Genomic DNA, 11,954 nt, shown 5'->3' on the forward strand with positions numbered 1-11,954 from the left:
GATATGTACTTTATTAATCCCCTATTGGGGAAATTCTTCTTTTCACTCACTTTTATTCTTACACACAGACACAGGCTGAAATACACACTTAATGCACTTTTGGACATGGAACAGGGAGAGAGATGGTGGAGTGATGGGCTCGCCACGTTAGCAGCGCCCCATGAGCAGCTTTTTTGGGGTTAGGTTGCCTTGCACAAGGGCACATCGGCAGTGCACAGGAGGTGCCTACACACTGAGCTACTGCCACCCAGTTTAGGCATCAGGAGTGACATGGTTAGGGTTAGAAAGAAATGTCATAGGCAGAGCCAATCAGAAGCAGAGTAGGGGCAGAATACGGGTGGGGAAAAAAGGAAGGGCTGCGTGACTGCATTCCTGTGTAAACCCATAGCTAGCTTAAAACAGCTACTTGGCTTAAAAACAGCGCAAGGATTAGGGTTAGGGTTAGGTTGGGCTGAATTAAGGTACTGGTACCTTATTTGGTCCATTTTAGTCACTGAGACAGGCAAAGGTATGGCCCTACTTTACTGGTGACATTAACTCTCTAATAACAGTGAATGCAAAGGAAAATACAAATTAAGCTTGATTAATGTGATGTAAGTGTAAAACAATCTGGTTGAGTCAAAGACGTATTCAGCATATTACCTTAAACCACACTATAATTATACTTTACTTTTTTTATCATGAAAAACATTTTCCTTTCTGCACACGCTCACAGCAAGAGGCTACACATGGAACACAACCAGGCTGAAAAGCAGTGGCTTACACTGTCATTATTATGAGACTCAGGCACTCTGGCTTTAACTGAACGTAGCCCAGAGGGGAAAATGTGTTGGTGTCACTGTCACATCAAAATGATTAGCTGGCAAAAGCTGTAATTGAGTTGGAAACAGAGCAAAAATGGGAAGCTAGGCCTCCCATACAGTAGTCATTCCCTGTGTGTGCAATGGCAATAACCTTTGTGAGAGTGGAAAAAGAACAATGGACTGTAGCAGCAATAGGGGACCAATCGATAGGATACCAGTCCAATACCAGACCAATACCAGCCGTTGCCATGAACCACACTGTGTAGAGTGTGTGTGAGTGTATTTGTGTGTGAGAGAGGGAAATAATAGAGTATAGAAATCAGATGAGAGGTGGAGGACAGCGTATTGATATGTGAACGATAAACCCCACCCCGAATGGTCTTCATGGCAGCTCACCAAACCATCAAAAGTGAAATAGAACAATATGTTGTCTTGACAACAGTTGCCCGGCTCACTGCCAAACAGCCGTCTGGCAGCAGATGATGCTTTCGGCCAATCGAAGCAGTCCGTCTGCCAACTGGACCTGACCAATTGGATGACTGATATATGGGCTTGATGTGGGTGGTTTTATTGAAAATCAAAATATTGGCTTGTGTTTTCCACATCCCACATGATGCCCTGTTTTTGATTAGATTTTTATTGTTGAATTGAGCAGTATAGTATTTATTATTTATTTATTAGACACAACCAGGTTTAATTCTAATGCAATTTCGGTATACACAAGATATGTATGCATTTTTATTAGAGTTATAGTAGTAGGACTGAGAAATAATTTTGTATTAAAGCTGCAGTAGGCAATTTTTATAAATATTTTTTTGTCATAGTTGCTAAAACTTCCCTGGCTCCTCATAGTGCTCCTAATGGCATTTGCAAGAATCCACTGGACCTGAAGGAAAAGAACCAATCACAGTGAAGGAAGACAGTTGATTGGTGAGTCTCATTGCCAGGATGTCAAATACAGGTGCTTTGGGATCCTGGGAATGACAACCGAGAGGTTTTTTCACAGATTATCTGTATAATACATATAATATATGTTTCAATATGATACCAAATATTTTAATAAAAATTTTAATTAAAAATTACTTACCGCAACTTTAACCCAGTAATATCAGTTACACAATGTCTACACATAGCAGAGCTAAAGCGACCGAGGATGCATTCAGGCACAGTATTGAGTTTAGGTCACTCGTGTTTTGGCAGCGTTTTGAGTCCAACACACAAACACTGTAGTTGTGTAAAAATATGCTTCGTGTGGCGAAGCCCTGACTGTATTCATTTGAGCAGGGGTGTGTCTTATTGCGTATGAATTCAGTTTTTCATTTGTAAAAAGGAGTGTGTGATTGTTTCTTTCAAAAGTTACACGGTCTTGCTTTAATCTCTGGTTGCAGAGCTGCAGACGTGAGACCTGGATTAGACTTGACTGCTGTGGCACCTAATTTAAGAGAGAGCTGACTGTGAAAAGCCTTAATTTGACTCAAGGCTGTTGAGTAAAATGTTTTTGATTGAAGTTTTTGACCAAGTAAATTCCTAGGGGGAAAAAAGAGTTGTCTCAAATGTTTTGCACAGCCACAGAGGAAATAATTCTTTTCACTCTGCCTTGAGAGGATCATTTTCACATGGTTAGCTACTGTACCTCAAAGACTTTCCAATATCACACAATTTATTAGCTACAAAACAGTACCTGCTACTTTCCAGGAACGCCCCTTTCACCTTTTTCCCCATAGTAGCAGTAGTGTAATATTAGCCGGAACAATTTGACTGACTGTGTAACTAGATAATAGATAAAAAGTTTCACAAAAGGTTTAACCTAAGCCAGAACATAAAACAATGATAGTAATCATACACCATGGATAATTTTGCAGCGAACTGCAATTTTAGACTGCAGGTATCGAAATCGGCATTGGGAAGGAAACAATGGTATTAGAACATCTTTAATAGTAGTAAAGGTAGCAATTGTAATCTATTGGTAGTATCTTTGTAGCAGTAGAAGTATTAGTAATAGTTAAAGCAGTGATAGTCATTGTGTTGGTTTGAATTTTTTAAAACAATATCAGCAATTGATATTTAAATCCCAATAATGTCAGGATTGTATTGTTCTTCAAAAATAGTGAAATCCTTGTTACTATAGAGTGAAAATGGACATTTAGGTAAGTGATTGAAGAGTCATGAAATATGTTTGTGCTGAGGTGTGCTTTCTATCAGTTAAGATCTCCATATTATTCTAATCTACATATATTCTCTGTGGTGGCAGGAAGGATGCATCGCTATAGAAACAGAGCTCACCTCTGTGCAGTTCAAACTCTAATTTAAGACCAGGCAGCATGTCGAGCCTGGGGAGAAACACGGGGAACAAAACGACTGTGTGTGTGTGTGTGCCCTTATGAGTCAGTCTCTCCACTAACCTTTACCTCCCATATCTCCAAAACGTTACTTATTCACCTTATAGGTTCATTTATTGCCACAGTTATTAAACATTTGCTTATGTCTGGGTGACTCATGTCTGAGCGCTGCTCTAATTGCCGCCTATTGTTTCTGTCTGTGCCCTATCAAACCTGCACAGCCCTGTAAAATGTGGCTAATAATATTCCAGCGACACCTTTAAACTCAGGCAGAAGTGGAAAGATGCCAGCACGCACAAATACATACACTCATATCTGCAAACAGAAACAAAAACCACACTTTCCTATATTACATAAGCCCTGGTGTAAAGTTGCTTGGTTGTAAGGCTCAGGTGTTTCTAGACAAAAACAGTGTCTAGAACAAATAGGCCTGTGTCCCAAAGCGCGCACACACACACATACAGTATTAGTGTACTTATTGTGTAGTGTGTTGAAAATAGTGTAAAAGGAGCATGGGACAAATGCCTGCAGCACTTACCCCTGCTCCTGTACTGAAAGCTATCCTGTCATCACTGTCCTTTGTTGACATAAACATTGAATGTTCTGAGACAAAAAAACAACATCTTATAGCCTACGGAATAATGTCAGAACAGTGTGTTCAAAGCCACTACGTGTGTCTTTTTAAAATAATTTAATAATTTGCATTTCATAGCATAGCATAAATATATATAACACTGTATATACAGAGTACTAGAGGATATGGCTTCATAATCTAGTGGAAAGATTGTTGTAAAGATCTGCAGCAGGCCTATTTATAGGTTAAATAAACTGTATTGTAGTATGTACTATGTACACATAGAAGCCTAAAGTATATTGTGTATGCCAAACATATTTACCTAAACTGGTAAGTGTAGCACATAGCTCCATTGTAGGTATATTTACAGTAAATTCCTTTTATTTGCAAAATCTTCAATCTTTATTTTCATATTTAAAGTCATGTATTTTTAGTCTACAGCCTTGAGATTGACTGTTTTGCTAATTTTGGCAGCATCTCTGCTTGTTTTGGCACAGACATGGGCTCAACAAACACTGGCCCTGACTTATTTTGATTCATGCTTATCTTCTGGTAAAGGTTTAGAAATTCCCAGCAAATTTCTCTAAAATGAGATAAAACAGCACTGAACTCAAAGTGGCACTGGCTGTTGTAGGCAACTGTTTGCTAACGTGTTAGGTATAAGCTATAACATATTTGTATTGTACATATATATATATAGTCTGCAGGTCCCTGCTCATGTTTTATGGCTTGTACAATAAGACAAGCTACCTCAGATTTGCTCAACAAGGAAACCTCGTTATACAAAGAAATATCTATAAGTGAAACACTGCACATGTTCTGCCAAGGCAAGTGTAATCTTTGTTCCAACCCACAAGGCTGACACGTTCACACTCCCATTCGCACCTATGGACAGTTTTAGAATCACCAGTTCACCTAACCTAACCTATAAGAGGTCTGAGGAAACCAGGGGTGCTAAAGCGTTCGGTACAGGATGTTTGGAATTGGTTCAGTATGGAACTTCCTTAGTTCGGTACACCCTGTGACCCAAACAGTTGTTGTCAAAATTCTCTATCTAGGTCTACTACCTGCACATTCTGTTCTGAAATTCTAGGGCAGCGTTAGGTTAACTGGACAGTTTTGGCACTGTAAATGAGCAACTGTTTAATGTTTACATTTTTTCAAAACAAATGAACATCTGAATTTTTTGTACCAAAAACCGAGACCCCAAACACGAGGTTAATACAGAACCATGAATTTTGTGTGCCATTACACCCCTTTAGTAGTGATTTCAAAACTCTGTCCTTCAGGGAGCCCTTTTCTGTCCTTTAGTGAACTGATTACTCCTGGCTAAGTGACATATTTGATGGATATTTCATATCATATTTAAAACTGTACAAACAACCCAAACCATGAACTCAGTAACTGCATAAGTATGTGTAAAACAAGTGATTTGGTTGAGTCTTTACCAGATTATTTCCTGTTTAAGGAACCTTTTTATATAAGTCTGTATTATGTACAATTATTTTTGACAAATTCAGTGTTTTCTTGTACCTGACGGTTGACCATTGTTCTATTTGGCAATTTACTAGATAATGTGAACAAAATGCTGAGATATAGGACTACTGTGTATATTTTTTTGGATGCGTTTTCTAGCACCTCTTAAAATCAAGAAGGCCTTTCGACCCCCTCAGGAAGTTTGCAAATTGTAAGTAACGCAAACTAAATTTTTTTAGTTCAAAACTATTCATGTTTTCATTAAGTCACTGTCACTTAAAATTACTAAGCTACTTGATAAGGTGTTTGTTTTGTTTTACTTGTGATGTAATCAGTTCAAAAAATGTTTTGACTTAAGTTAACTTTTCTGGTTTTACAGTAATGTGATGAGTTATAAAACATTTAAGTAACACATTTCAAAAGTTCAAGTTCAAAAACATTCATGAATAAGCTGCTTTACTACAACTAAGTTTTCCTGAATAAGTCATTTTTATGAGGTATTTGGGTATTACAGTGCAAAATTAAGACAATAGCACTAAAATTACTGAAGCTACTTGATCAACTTTTAACTTACAAAATTGAGGTTGTTACTTAAGAAATTTTGATGTAATCAGTTTCCACTATTTTTTTAGTTAAATGAACTTATCTGGTTTTACAGTGAATCTTTCTATTAAATGTCTCTTAAACCTAGTCAAAATGTGACCTAATGAATACCAAATTCATACTTTTTGTCTCAATTCTGAGATCAGTTCTTCGCCACAGTTTGTGGCGTACGTTACCTTTCCATCGCACTATACTGTAACTGTCAAGCTACTGGAGGACTCTGTCATTGTGCGCACTGATGATTAGTTATCCACTGTTGATGCCAAACTCCTTCACTCAACGTTCCTTTGTTGTTGCTCAACCGCTCTCAGCTGGTCCATGGGCTCACATGAGCTGGTAGTGTGTGTCACACAGAAACCCACCTTTATATTCCAACATCTGTTTCCCTGGGTAATAAAGCATGTGACAGGAATGGATGAATCAATCAGTCAGAGACATACACATGGAGCAGCTCATGCGAGCCACCCCATACAAACACAAACACATACACAAACACAAACAATGAGCCAGTGATGCATGAGGCAGATGCATAGTACACCTGGCCACAGGCTTACAACAAAATGGAAGTGATACAAAGGGAAGGAGAAAGAGATACAAAAAGTGTGTGGGGGGGGAGAGGGTGTCATCGCATCATTCATCTACTGCTGTTAACAGAAGAAAGGAAAAAGAAGAGACTGGAAAAACAAACAACACACACATGCACAGACACAGGCAGGAAAGTGTAGCGTAACATGTTGCTCCCAGCTGATTGTATTGTACTCTGCAGAATGTGGATCAATAGGTCTTTCCAGAGGAAAGAGGAAGTAGCAATAATCACATATTTTCCCATCCAGTGATCTGCCAGTCAGCTGTTATGTGTAACTGCAGCTTCTCTCCACCTGCTGTTGTAAATAACAGGGAGCTATGACTGCGTCTAACACCACTGCAAAGACCAAGCAATCCACCAAACTTCTGACCCGATAAGAACGCAGACGCCAAAATGATCCATGTGTCTACGGTGGACTGCTGGAAGAGTTCTAAAGTGAAAAGAGGTTTTCTAAATCCTGGTAGGATTTATTGAGAATATACAATAACAATGTACTGTTTTGAAATGCCATAAAGGAGAAAATAACAATGGGAGCCTGTGTTTATAGAAAGTCTTCAAGTATAGGTCAGTAAAAAAAAACACTAAAACATATTAGCGAAAGCTCCGTCTTCTTTGTTTGGATTATCGCTCGACAGAGTGTACTCGGAGTACTTAGAGCACGGAGCACTGGAGCTAACAATCAGCCATGATTTTGCAGTCTATGCTCTGAGCAGTTAGAGCTACAATCCACGATCCAAATACAAATGAAGCTCCACAGCATTGGAACATGATACCACTCCCAAAGTGACTGACAGGTCTTTTAACACTTGGACACAGACTACACACAGTCTGTGAACATCCCTGCAGTTTATATCCAGGAAACAATTATTGATTGGGCATTTAAAGCTATCAAATTGGAGGATATGAAAACAGCAGAACAGGTTATAATGTGATGGTTTTTGGGATATTTTGGAGGAGAAGCTGATTCTGAATAAGATGGTAATTGTGGCACTGTAATAGCCCCCTCCTGGGATGCTAAGCACCCCTTGAGACAGGCTGACTCTTGAGAACTATGTACTGTCTGCGGAGACTGTAAAAGTGGGTTGCAGTGGAAATAAAGCAACAGGACCAACTGTACTTGTTGGCCTAATTAAAAGACTACAAACAATTATACTGATGCAACACCTCATCTGTATTGATAGATTGTATCATTTCAAGTTAACATGTTGCTCTTTTCCATACAAATGTGCGTGTCAGAGCAGCGTGGCAGGGATTTGCATGTCCAGTCCAACAGGGCTAGCCACTTGAAGGTGTGTTTTTAACTGATGACACGCTCGCTGTGAGTCCATGACGTATAAAAGCAGCGCCCTCTTTATTGCTGTTTTCTATTGCACTGTGCAACGTTTGGTGGTAGCCAGCGTTTGTCATCAGGGACTTTCAGGCTGTTGTCATGAATTTGCTTGGCATCTGAAACTACTGAAGTATGTGTTATTAGAGCTGCAACTAATTAGAATTTTCATTATCGACTCATCTGTCAATCACTTTCTCGATTAATCGATCAGTTGTTTGGTCCATAGAATGTAAAAATAAAGCCCAAGGTGATGTCCTCAAATGTCTTGTTTTGTCCACAACCCAAAGATATTCAGTTCACTGTCATAGAGGACCAAAGAAAGCAGAAAATATTCACGTTTGAGATTTTTTTCCAAACGTAAAATGATTATTCAATTATCAAAAGAGTTGCTGATTCATTTAATAGTTGACAACTAATTGATTAATCGACTTAGCTCTCTCTGCTATGTCTGGCAATGGCAGCGGATGCCATTTAAACATGTCGCTGCGTCGCCACCGAATGATGACGACGCCCGTCTGATGTCACTGCAACCCGTTTGGAGGCTGGTTGGGTGCGTTTTGAGATGGCCCATCTCGGGTGTGACTCAGCTATTTAAACTGGTAATTGAAACGCAAATCAACGCGGCATGGTTTGACTCTGCGCAGCCAAAAATGGAAAAGCCCTGACAGACTCAACTCCGAATACAACAGAGCTTAAATATGTGTACCCTTCGGCAGCGAGACCCATCAAACGCCAAAGATCTGCTCCTGTTCAGCTAGAGGCTGGCAGCGAAAGGGCTCCAGAGCCAAACTGAGCTGTCACTGCCACCAGCTGTCTGTCATGGATGTACCCATCACGGCTGTGTGCGCATGTGTTTGTGCATTTGTTTGTGTCTTTCCACTTCCATGGCACATTGCTTTGCTGCTTTCTATACGATACGAAACAATCAATGGACACTACGTATTATGTAAAGACCCAGCTGCGCATACAAATGATGTAGACGCACACACTCAGTGATTATGATGCAATAACTTATCTGATGTGACCCTTCTGATGCACAGCCACGTAGTAATGTGAGGGCCACCGGTAATGTGAACGAGCTCACACACTGCACGCATTGGAAGCTGGTCCTATTGATTGTGCGGGAGCTGGTGTCCCTCACAGAGGACTGGATTATGCAGATAGAACTAAACCACATTTTCATCCTGCTGTACTCCTCCGCCTGCCTTTCTCTCTCTTCAGGTCAACACCAAATCACTCGGAAGGCAAAGCAGTGAGGCTTACTGGTTTCTTTTGTTCGCTAACTCTTCTCAAGCACAGACAAAAGAACGCGTATTTGATTCCACCTACATATGGCGCTTAAATGGTCTCTACATGTGCGGAACAGAGAGCGAGGGTCCAGCCTCAGTGGTGCGACACACAGGTATAGCCTTATTTTTGTCCACCCGTTGATTGCTCCCACAGCATGAAGGACATTCTGGCACTGACTTCCCCCGGCTGCATTCTCAGGTCCGTGCAGAAGCGAAACACTTTTTGCATCCGGTCAAGATGTACAGAGCATTCTGTAAGAAATGACTCACCGAATTTAACACATGCCAACACAACACAGGCGTGATAATGTTTGCTGTCAGCGTGGCACATATGGTCCTCAAAGTGCTCTTTAAAACAGGAGACCACGGTCCCGGGTTCTCTGCAGCCCCAAGTGTCAGTGAAGACAGTGAAGACCCCTAACTGCTCAATAAGACAGCTCAGTATAATTGAAACGTGGACTTGAGTCATTTGTAGTGCTAAATAAGTGTAACGCACCTACACTGGCAGGGTTATGGGTCAGATCCCCCATCCTGGTGAGACACCTTTGTTAATAGACCAGTACAATAATGTCCATGACTTCCTCTCTCATCACTTATTGCTTCTCTTGGTTAGTAATTAAAGTAAAGCACAGGAATATCTGACACACTTTGACTCACACTTGTACACATTAACATGATGGCACAAAGAGACCATGTACACATTTAAAGAAAAAAAAATGTCCTCCACTTACCCTGTACTGTTTGGAAAGAAGAATAAGCTCCTTACAGCTGTGAAACAAACGCCGGTTCTTTGCTTTGCGGCTATTCTCACGGCAGTGTTTTGGTCCAAAACAGTTCCTCCCTCATGTAGAATAACCTTCGCGTTAACTCACCTCTCTCTCTGGAAGAAGATGAATGAACCGCTGTGTCTCCCTTGCCAACACATTTGCATAAAGGCCGCCTCCCCCGCGCGGCCATTAGCTCGGACGCTGTTTGAAGGTGGATCCCTTTCACCTGATTGGACGGAGCGGCTTGTCAATTAAAAAAACAAAAAAACAAAAAGAAAACACCGCTGTGAGGCCGCGCGACTGTGCCCTGGTCCTCTCTGTAGCGGCCGCCGACCGCGCGCGAGAGGAGAGAGAGAGACAGAGAGAGAGAGAGAGAGGGGAAGAGAGAGGAGGGAGGGTGGCAAACAGGAGACATATATGATAACTGAAATAAGAGTCATATTTCCCCTCGTTTCCAGTTGCCTCTCGTTATATACACCTCATCTTATGTAGAAGACTGGCAGTTTTCTGGAGTTAATGGCCCCCTGTTCATTTTTGCATATTGCACAATGCGGTCTTAGAGGGAACCCTCTTCTAGGACAGGTCCTCCTGTTTAGTAGTAAAAGAGCTATCTAATCTTAAAGTCCCCCTCCATTCAAAAATGTGTTTTTGTTTTATTGTGATGTGTGTAGAATCCAGTGTTGTGTTTGTTGACCTGGGGAAATTAGCTTGAACCTGATTTTTTCACAGAATTATCTTGTCTCAGGTGCCTACTGCCAGACGTAGTGAAAGTTCCAGCGAATATGACAAAAAGTTATTTTTATAAAAGTTTAGCTGCATCTTTACGTCAATGACAATGGGAAATATTGTGATTTCTGGCAAAAAAAAAAAATAAATAAAGTTTATGTATACCTGTCAGAGCTCATAAAGTTATGCTGATCGGTGTATGTATATAAGTAAAGTCAAACTGACACAAACTCACTTTAATTCCTGTCTTGCAAAGAAAACAGTCGAATCAGACAAACCTACAGTGGCTCCATATTTTCAACTATTAACTGCGAGAGAAAAGCTTCAGATGTTACTGTGTGACAAAGAACACTCTCTTAACTTTGTCTCTTAATGGCACAAATTGTCATTTTAAGGGAGAAATTTGGTGCAAGGGAACTATTTTTGCACCCTTTGTCTATCTATGACAGCAGAGCCTCTAAATAAATGTCCTACCATGGTTACATAATGATTTCAGCTGGTAGTGCATTATTGATCCTTTTTGTGCTGACATGGTTTTAACACTATACTGTTATTTACAAAATCCATTGACTATAGCAGCCATTATCTAAATGTAATATAAGATCTCTTATTATAACAATAAAGCACATTTGATTTGCCTAAATTTTAACAGAACTCAAATTAAACAAGTAATGCCCATCCTGTTCTTGTGCTCACATTTCAAGCTGCAATTTGTGGTACGACAACTCAGTTAAATGTGTACATGACAGCTGACAATAATTCCAGCTGGTTATAACTTCCCTGTTGCAAATGTTTGTGTGCGTCTGGGTGTGTGATTTTTATTGTATTGTATTGTATTCTTTTGGTACCATTTGTTCTCATAAAACAGCACTGAGAAGTAACAATTGGTTCTTATTCACAATTCCACCTTTAATCAAACAGACAAAAGAAATCTGCCTTTGTGTTAGTATTGGCTCTGCAGCTGTCAGAGAGGAAGTAAATGTGTTTAGTGTGGGGTGTGTGTGTGCCGTGTGTGTGTGTGTGGTGTGTTTGTGTGTGTTTTCCCTCATTCTAGAGCCCTGAATACGAGTGCTGGGGGTGTGGAAGATAGCAGAAAATGACATAACAGACAGAGTATAACAGAAAGGAGGAAGAAAATGTTTACAGTCTGATTAGTCAAGGGTTCAAGGCTGGCCTTCTCGTTTGGGAGGAGACAAAATTTCTTGCACAAGCGTAAACGTCCATCACCCCTGTAGGACCTGCAACCACACTTTATTGGATGCTACAGGTGTGGTGTGTGTGGTGTGCGTGTGTGTGTTCTTCAATCCAATTAGGGCATCATTAACTCTGATAGCCACATAAAACAGACTGAATGGTATAGAACTAAACAGAATATTGAAGGCAATGGCTTGAAAATCTGGAGGATCCAATGTGCAGGACTTCTTCTACCATTTTTAAGGAATAGTTTGGCAGTTTGAGAAA

At 40.3% G+C, this 11,954-nt stretch overlaps 1 protein-coding gene across 1 annotated transcript in view; it reads right to left on the bottom strand.

Moving 5' to 3' along the window:
• The window catches only part of LOC118343025 (hippocalcin-like protein 4), a 24,975-nt gene extending 15,107 nt beyond the window's left edge, over positions 1-9,868 (bottom strand). Inside the window, exon 1 of the mRNA XM_035681738.1 lies at positions 9,732-9,868. The gene's annotated coding sequence lies outside the window, so the exon portion shown is untranslated. The remainder of the gene's footprint in view (positions 1-9,731) is intronic.
• Between the last annotated feature and the right edge of the window lie 2,086 nt (positions 9,869-11,954).

The sequence above is a fragment of the Morone saxatilis genome, unplaced genomic scaffold, assembly GCF_004916995.1.
Source record: "Morone saxatilis isolate NCDOM2014 unplaced genomic scaffold, NCSU_SB_2.0 Contig9, whole genome shotgun sequence".
Classification (NCBI taxonomy): domain Eukaryota; kingdom Metazoa; phylum Chordata; class Actinopteri; family Moronidae; genus Morone; species Morone saxatilis.